The following is a 10,000-nucleotide window of genomic DNA, read 5'->3' on the forward strand; positions in this document are numbered from 1 at the left end:
TGCATTTTAAGTCAATTTCAACATGGAATTCTCCCCTTATCTGGGTCAGAAAATGGATGAGTGACAAATATGAGTATCTGAGGCCAGTTTTGCTTCTTTTGGATTAGAACTTTGAATCAGTATACACTTTAGTTACTAATATTATACTGCACACAAACATTTGTACATCGGAAACGTTGAAGAGATGTGTGACTAATCAGCAAAAGAGTCTTGAAAACGCATCAAGACAACAAATTATGTTTTACAGTCGAAATGTTGTTCTCACTAGAACTGAAATCATTTAATTTCTACTTAAATGCCCGAAAAATTTACAATTAAAACTACAATAAATGTTTTATACCTAGTCCCGCACAGTGACGTTTATCTGATTCCCTGTACTCACCGAGAGCATTCTGTGTCATATGGATGCATATCAAATGAAGTGAAAAGTAATGGAATACTCGCTTTTTTATTTATCCCTATGCATCGTGGTGCCCACACCATGATGAGACGCTGTTTCAATAAACCTTTTTATATATGTTCTTTACTGTTCTTCCTTTTTCTTCTTGCTTTATCATACTGACACACGAGAGAGAGAGAGAGAGAGAGAGTATGCAACAAAGTTCGCATAACTTTATCAGCTATTAACATTAATTGTACTTCTGTGTAATTTTATTTTTAACGCGTTATCCTATAACGATTGCAAACAAGGGCAAAAACTCTACTGATCTTATTCGATAATTATACCATACTGAATTAATAAGTTTATCTCGTAAAAACGGATCATATATATATCCTGGGTGGCTGAGGGTGTTTTAAGATATGTGTGTGTCTTTTCTGATATATATATATATATATATATATATATATATATATATATATATATATATATATATATATATATATATATATATATATATATATATATATATATATACGTTTGTGTGTGTACATACATACATACATACATACATACGTGTATTATTTACATATAGTCTTGGATAATTTTAATTATTGGGATATGGTTTTTAGGTATCAACAGATACAAAGGAAACAAACGTTTCAATACATATAATGACATTTTCTTAAATTCTACATTGTATCATATTGACCTACTACTTGCTAGGCAAGCTGACTTTTATAAAATTTGCAAACTCCTTATATATATTTAAACTTACTTTTAGTATTCAACCAGAAAATCAGTACAGTGCAGAAAGATTGAAAATATTATTTCTTTCGGATATATATATATATATATATATATATATATATATATATATATATATATATATATATATATATATATATATATATATATATATATATGTAAGAGAGAGAGAGATGAGGGGTTCGGAATGGTTTAAACAGACTCTAAATTACACTGATAAAATGTACATCAGTCCAATGGTTAACATGATAGATTTCTATCAAGCTGGTTGCCCTATTGTACCATTGAGCAAGACTACCCTCATTGCCTAACAAAACCAAGCAGTCTTTTGCCAGAACACCATAATGTGAACTTAGGCCATCTAAATCAAATTCCTATGTGAAATTTGCCAATATAAGCCAATACACTTTAATGCAAACTTAGCCAATCTAAACCAAATATCTTAATGGAAACTTAGCCAAACACCTTAATGTGAACTTAGCCCATCTAAACCAATGTACCATAATGTGAACTTAGCCCATCTAAACCAAGAAAAGAATAATGTGATATTGGCTCATATAAACAAAAACACCTTAATGCTATCTTAGCCAATCTAAACCAACCGACTTAATTTATTTTTTATAAAGAATACAAAGTGAAAATTTAAATACTTTTCAGCATTATAAATGAAATCACAAATAGTCCATAAAAGTTATATGACAAGTCCAAAAGGGTAGTGTTCCAAATGAATGCCAGTGGTTTCTGAATGAAGTCCAATTTTGAATGTGCTGATGTAATAACAATCTTGACGTGTGGCGATGATGTAATTTAGAATGTCCTTGAATGAATTCATAATAGTCCCAAAATAGCGATTTTTGATATTTGGACATTAGTATTGGGGTGTATGGACATATTTGTTTTGCTTATCAAAACGTTGGAAATCGCCGACACCATGCGGTATCGGCATAGGCTGCTTACTAGCCACAGGGGGCTCGTATCATTGCTTACAATGAAACTATCAGTCGTACATATAGTATAAAATGTATGACTGTCAGTTCAATTGTGAGCAACGATGCGAGCCCCTGTGCTTACTAGCCTGCCATGCAAACTTGACCGACCTTTCATCGAGATATACCTGCATGAAATCGAGAGAAATACGATTTATTTTCTCAGAAATAATTGCGAGTATAACATCATTTGTCGTTAATGAAGCTGACTGACGAAAGAAAACGACAACCTTGATGAAATTTGACACGGAACTCGCCATTGTATTACTATTCAAATGACTGCACAAATATGGCAACCTACATGTCAGTGACTTCGGCGATCAAATAAGCTCTTGCTTCTTTACAGATTGAAACTGAAGGGATGTATTGTCGTAAGCAGAGCTCTCCCCTGTCTCTAATATATATATATATATATATATATATATATATATATATATATATATATATATATATATATATATATATATATATATATATATATGTGTGTGTGTGTGTGTGTGTGTGTGTGTGTGTGTGTGTGTGTGTGTGTAATGTATCTTTGTAACGACGAAGAGACAACCTATATTAGTCTTAAATTTGTACGTACAAATGTCTACGGCCATACCACGTTGAAAACACCGGTTCTCGTCCGATCACCGAAGTTAAGCAACGTCGGGCCCGGTTAGTACTTGGATGGGTGACCGCCTGGGAATACCGGGTGCTGTAGGCATTTTTTAATTTTTTTTGGGTTCCATCCTCACTGTGAGGATATGCGATCATATATGGCCAATATTTCTTGTTCACAAATCTGGTGCAAATTTTTCAGTTTCCTCTACCTCCAGGATCGAAATGGGCCGCCTCGTATGCCGTCCAGATCCTCCAAATTTCTTCTGATATTCCGGATTCAGCCTATGCTATAGCGAATAATTGCAACGTATTGCAATCGATGTCTTTCATTTTGGATACTTGTCTGTGGTATTTCTTATTCAATAATTGATAGATATATTTGGAATGTATTATTTTTAATTATTTTAATTTATTTACCTGTTTTTTTAGCAGGGCACCAGTCTATCAGTGTGAAACTTGGCATCCCTTAGCGAATACTTCGAATATGGGCCATTGACAAAATAAATTGGTGTATAAATCTCTGTTTTGATTACAGTAAGTTTGGATGGATGTTCCCTGCTTCCACTTCCTTGCACTTTCTGTGTTTCCACAACTTTAACGTTTCCGAGCTGCAAGACGATATCCGTTTCAAATCAGATTCGGAGTCCGTATTTAAAGGTAGCTCATAGGCTGATGTCGATTATTTACCTATTGAATTAGTCAGTTGATACAAGATAAATAATAATAATAATAATAATAATAATGCCCAAAAACAACAAAAATGAACTGAATCTTCGTTTAAATGCATTGTTATTTAAGTCCATTTGAAGGTGTAAACCTCCGGTTAAGCAACTAATGTCCGAGTCCGAAAATGCCTGAATTACAAATTTGAATAATGTATGAAGGCAGTTTATCTATATAAGTTTTAATCAGTACACTTTAATTACTAATTTTACACGGCACATAAACGTAAACGTCTGTACATCGGAAACGGTGAAGAGAGAAGCGAATATAAGTCTTAAATTTACAAACACTTGTGTCTACGGCCATACCACGTTGAAAGCACCGGTTCTCGTCCGATCACCGAAGTTAAGCAACGTCGGGCCCGGTTAGTACTTGGATGGGTGACCGCCTGGGAATACCGGGTGCTGTAGACTCTTTTTTTTTTTTTTTTTTTCTTTTATAACTAAAAACAGTTGAAGTTTTTCTTTCTTTCTTTTATTGTAACTAAATTTACTTTCTTCAATATAAATAATAAATAGAGCAATTTCTCGACTTTCATTTTCTCTTTTTCCTTAACTTTCTTCAATAATTCGGATCCTAAAAAAATCAAGCATAGGACCTGAATATAGCAAATGTTGCTTTGCACTTCTCTGCTCTTGGTTTCGATCCTTACTACTGGAATATGCGATCATAGATGACCAGTATTTCTTATTAACAAATTCGGTTCAATTTATCCAGTTTCCTCTACTTTTACTACCACAACAAGCTGCCTCCTTTCACGTCGAAATACTTCCTTCAAGTTTCTTCTCATATATTCCTGGTGTAGTCTCTTGCGCAGAGTTGCAAAATATGCGATCAATGTCTTTCATTTTGGCTACTTATTTGTGGTATTTCTTATTCACTAATTGATTGATAAATATGGAATGTATGAATTGTGAGAATTTTTTATATTAATTTATTGATTGATTGATTTCTTTTACAGCAGGGCCTCAGTCTGCCAGTGGGAAAATTGGCATCCTGTAGCGAATACTGTAAATATGGGCCATTGGCAAAATAAATTGGGTTATAAAATTCTGTTTTGATTACAGTAAGTTTAGATAGATATTCCATGCTTCCACTTTCTGTATTTCCACAACGTTAACTTCTCCAAGTTGCAAGAAGAGATCCTTTGCAAATCTGATAAGACCCTATCTTTAAAGTTAGCTTATAGGCCGGTGTCGCTTATTTTAACCAAATGATAGGACAGAAAGACGAATAATAATAATAATAATAATAACAACAACAATAATGTCCTGAATCTGCATTTTAAGTCAATTTCAACATGGAATTCTCCCCTTATCTGGGTCAGAAAATGGATGAGTGACAAATATGAGTATCTGAGGCCAGTTTTGCTTCTTTTGGATTAGAACTTTGAATCAGTATACACTTTAGTTACTAATATTATACTGCACACAAACATTTGTACATCGGAAACGTTGAAGAGATGTGTGACTAATCAGCAAAAGAGTCTTGAAAACGCATCAAGACAACAAATTATGTTTTACAGTCGAAATGTTGTTCTCACTAGAACTGAAATCATTTAATTTCTACTTAAATGCCCGAAAAATTTACAATTAAAACTACAATAAATGTTTTATACCTAGTCCCGCACAGTGACGTTTATCTGATTCCCTGTACTCACCGAGAGCATTCTGTGTCATATGGATGCATATCAAATGAAGTGAAAAGTAATGGAATACTCGCTTTTTTATTTATCCCTATGCATCGTGGTGCCCACACCATGATGAGACGCTGTTTCAATAAACCTTTTTATATATGTTCTTTACTGTTCTTCCTTTTTCTTCTTGCTTTATCATACTGACACACGAGAGAGAGAGAGAGAGAGAGTATGCAACAAAGTTCGCATAACTTTATCAGCTATTAACATTAATTGTACTTCTGTGTAATTTTATTTTTAACGCGTTATCCTATAACGATTGCAAACAAGGGCAAAAACTCTACTGATCTTATTCGATAATTATACCATACTGAATTAATAAGTTTATCTCGTAAAAACGGATCATATATATATCCTGGGTGGCTGAGGGTGTTTTAAGATATGTGTGTGTCTTTTCTGATATATATATATATATATATATATATATATATATATATATATATATATATATATATATATATATATATATATATATATATATATATATATACGTTTGTGTGTGTACATACATACATACATACATACATACGTGTATTATTTACATATAGTCTTGGATAATTTTAATTATTGGGATATGGTTTTTAGGTATCAACAGATACAAAGGAAACAAACGTTTCAATACATATAATGACATTTTCTTAAATTCTACATTGTATCATATTGACCTACTACTTGCTAGGCAAGCTGACTTTTATAAAATTTGCAAACTCCTTATATATATTTAAACTTACTTTTAGTATTCAACCAGAAAATCAGTACAGTGCAGAAAGATTGAAAATATTATTTCTTTCGGATATATATATATATATATATATATATATATATATATATATATATATATATATATATATATGTAAGAGAGAGAGAGATGGGGGGTTCGGAATGGTTTAAACAGACTCTAAATTACACTGATAAAATGTACATCAGTCCAATGGTTAACATGATAGATTTCTATCAAGCTGGTTGCCCTATTGTACCATTGAGCAAGACTACCCTCATTGCCTAACAAAACCAAGCAGTCTTTTGCCAGAACACCATAATGTGAACTTAGGCCATCTAAATCAAATTCCTATGTGAAATTTGCCAATATAAGCCAATACACTTTAATGCAAACTTAGCCAATCTAAACCAAATATCTTAATGGAAACTTAGCCAAACACCTTAATGTGAACTTAGCCCATCTAAACCAATGTACCATAATGTGAACTTAGCCCATCTAAACCAAGAAAAGAATAATGTGATATTGGCTCATATAAACAAAAACACCTTAATGCTATCTTAGCCAATCTAAACCAACCGACTTAATTTATTTTTTATAAAGAATACAAAGTGAAAATTTAAATACTTTTCAGCATTATAAATGAAATCACAAATAGTCCATAAAAGTTATATGACAAGTCCAAAAGGGTAGTGTTCCAAATGAATGCCAGTGGTTTTCTGAATGAAGTCCAATTTTGAATGTGCTGATGTAATAACAATCTTGACGTGTGGCGATGATGTAATTTAGAATGTCCTTGAATGAATTCATAATAGTCCCAAAATAGCGATTTTTGATATTTGGACATTAGTATTGGGGTGTATGGACATATTTGTTTTGCTTATCAAAACGTTGGAAATCGCCGACACCATGCGGTATCGGCATAGGCTGCTTACTAGCCACAGGGGGCTCGTATCATTGCTTACAATGAAACTATCAGTCGTACATATAGTATAAAATGTATGACTGTCAGTTCAATTGTGAGCAACGATGCGAGCCCCTGTGCTTACTAGCCTGCCATGCAAACTTGACCGACCTTTCATCGAGATATACCTGCATGAAATCGAGAGAAATACGATTTATTTTCTCAGAAATAATTGCGAGTATAACATCATTTGTCGTTAATGAAGCTGACTGACGAAAGAAAACGACAACCTTGATGAAATTTGACACGGAACTCGCCATTGTATTACTATTCAAATGACTGCACAAATATGGCAACCTACATGTCAGTGACTTCGGCGATCAAATAAGCTCTTGCTTCTTTACAGATTGAAACTGAAGGGATGTATTGTCGTAAGCAGAGCTCTCCCCTGTCTCTAATATATATATATATGTATATATATATATATATATATATATATATATATATATATATATATATATATGTGTGTGTGTGTGTGTGTGTGTGTGTGTGTGTGTGTGTGTGTGTAATGTATCTTTGTAACGACGAAGAGACAACCTATATTAGTCTTAAATTTGTACGTACAAATGTCTACGGCCATACCACGTTGAAAACACCGGTTCTCGTCCGATCACCGAAGTTAAGCAACGTCGGGCCCGGTTAGTACTTGGATGGGTGACCGCCTGGGAATACCGGGTGCTGTAGGCATTTTTTAATTTTTTTTTGGGTTCCATCCTCACTGTGAGGATATGCGATCATATATGGCCAATATTTCTTGTTCACAAATCTGGTGCAAATTTTTCAGTTTCCTCTACCTCCAGGATCGAAATGGGCCGCCTCGTATGCCGTCCAGATCCTCCAAATTTCTTCTGATATTCCGGATTCAGCCTATGCTATAGCGAATAATTGCAACGTATGCAATCGATGTCTTTCATTTTGGATACTTGTCTGTGGTATTTCTTATTCAATAATTGATAGATATATTTGGAATGTATTATTTTTAATTATTTTAATTTATTTACCTGTTTTTTAGCAGGGCACCAGTCTATCAGTGTGAAACTTGGCATCCCTTAGCGAATACTTCGAATATGGGCCATTGACAAAATAAATTGGTGTATAAATCTCTGTTTTGATTACAGTAAGTTTGGATGGATGTTCCCTGCTTCCACTTCCTTGCACTTTCTGTGTTTCCACAACTTTAACGTTTCCGAGCTGCAAGACGATATCCGTTTCAAATCAGATTCGAGTCCGTATTTAAAGGTAGCTCATAGGCTGATGTCGATTATTTACCTATTGAATTAGTCAGTTGATACAAGATAAATAATAATAATAATAATAATAATAATGCCCAAAAACAACAAAAATGAACTGAATCTTCGTTTAAATGCATTGTTATTTAAGTCCATTTGAAGGTGTAAACCTCCGGTTAAGCAACTAATGTCCGAGTCCGAAAATGCCTGAATTACAAATTTGAATAATGTATGAAGGCAGTTTATCTATATAAGTTTTAATCAGTACACTTTAATTACTAATTTTACACGGCACATAAACGTAAACGTCTGTACATCGGAAACGGTGAAGAGAGAAGCGAATATAAGTCTTAAATTTACAAACACTTGTGTCTACGGCCATACCACGTTGAAAGCACCGGTTCTCGTCCGATCACCGAAGTTAAGCAACGTCGGGCCCGGTTAGTACTTGGATGGGTGACCGCCTGGGAATACCGGGTGCTGTAGACTCTTTTTTTTTTTTTTTTTTTCTTTTATAACTAAAAACAGTTGAAGTTTTTCTTTCTTTCTTTTATTGTAACTAAATTTACTTTCTTCAATATAAATAATAAATAGAGCAATTTCTCGACTTTCATTTTCTCTTTTTCCTTAACTTTCTTCAATAATTCGGATCCTAAAAAAATCAAGCATAGGACCTGAATATAGCAAATGTTGCTTTGCACTTCTCTGCTCTTGGTTTCGATCCTTACTACTGGAATATGCGATCATAGATGACCAGTATTTCTTATTAACAAATTCGGTTCAATTTATCCAGTTTCCTCTACTTTTACTACCACAACAAGCTGCCTCCTTTCACGTCGAAATACTTCCTTCAAGTTTCTTCTCATATATTCCTGGTGTAGTCTCTTGCGCAGAGTTGCAAAATATGCGATCAATGTCTTTCATTTTGGCTACTTATTTGTGGTATTTCTTATTCACTAATTGATTGATAAATATGGAATGTATGAATTGTGAGAATTTTTTATATTAATTTATTGATTGATTGATTTCTTTTACAGCAGGGCCTCAGTCTGCCAGTGGGAAAATTGGCATCCTGTAGCGAATACTGTAAATATGGGCCATTGGCAAAATAAATTGGGTTATAAAATTCTGTTTTGATTACAGTAAGTTTAGATAGATATTCCATGCTTCCACTTTCTGTATTTCCACAACGTTAACTTCTCCAAGTTGCAAGAAGAGATCCTTTGCAAATCTGATAAGACCCTATCTTTAAAGTTAGCTTATAGGCCGGTGTCGCTTATTTTAACCAAATGATAGGACAGAAAGACGAATAATAATAATAATAATAATAACAACAACAATAATGTCCTGAATCTGCATTTTAAGTCAATTTCAACATGGAATTCTCCCCTTATCTGGGTCAGAAAATGGATGAGTGACAAATATGAGTATCTGAGGCCAGTTTTGCTTCTTTTGGATTAGAACTTTGAATCAGTATACACTTTAGTTACTAATATTATACTGCACACAAACATTTGTACATCGGAAACGTTGAAGAGATGTGTGACTAATCAGCAAAAGAGTCTTGAAAACGCATCAAGACAACAAATTATGTTTTACAGTCGAAATGTTGTTCTCACTAGAACTGAAATCATTTAATTTCTACTTAAATGCCCGAAAAATTTACAATTAAAACTACAATAAATGTTTTATACCTAGTCCCGCACAGTGACGTTTATCTGATTCCCTGTACTCACCGAGAGCATTCTGTGTCATATGGATGCATATCAAATGAAGTGAAAAGTAATGGAATACTCGCTTTTTTATTTATCCCTATGCATCGTGGTGCCCACACCATGATGAGACGCTGTTTCAATAAACCTTTTTATATATGTTCTTTACTGTTCTTCCTTTTTCTTCTTGCTTTATCATACTGACACACGAGAGAGAGA

General features: G+C 33.6%; 4 non-coding genes across 4 annotated transcripts; all 4 read left to right on the forward strand.

Annotated features, from left to right (window-relative positions):
• Nucleotides 1-2,723: 2,723 nt before the first annotated feature.
• LOC149768911 (5S ribosomal RNA) lies at nt 2,724-2,842 on the forward strand. The gene has a single exon (XR_016419609.1). It is a non-coding gene; the product is annotated as a 5S ribosomal RNA (ribosomal RNA).
• Nucleotides 2,843-3,756: 914 nt separating this feature from the next.
• Nucleotides 3,757-3,875, forward strand: LOC149768912 (5S ribosomal RNA). Its single transcript, XR_016419608.1, has one exon. It is a non-coding gene; the product is annotated as a 5S ribosomal RNA (ribosomal RNA).
• A 3,533-nt stretch (nt 3,876-7,408) lies between these two features.
• LOC149768913 (5S ribosomal RNA) lies at nt 7,409-7,527 on the forward strand. The gene has a single exon (XR_016419610.1). It is a non-coding gene; the product is annotated as a 5S ribosomal RNA (ribosomal RNA).
• Nucleotides 7,528-8,439: 912 nt separating this feature from the next.
• Nucleotides 8,440-8,558, forward strand: LOC149768914 (5S ribosomal RNA). Its single transcript, XR_016419615.1, has one exon. It is a non-coding gene; the product is annotated as a 5S ribosomal RNA (ribosomal RNA).
• Nucleotides 8,559-10,000: the final 1,442 nt, after the last annotated feature.

This window comes from Sinohyriopsis cumingii, unplaced genomic scaffold (assembly GCF_028554795.1).
Source record: "Sinohyriopsis cumingii isolate HCF-2022 unplaced genomic scaffold, ASM2855479v2 utg005391l, whole genome shotgun sequence".
NCBI lineage: Eukaryota > Metazoa > Mollusca > Bivalvia > Unionida > Unionidae > Sinohyriopsis > Sinohyriopsis cumingii.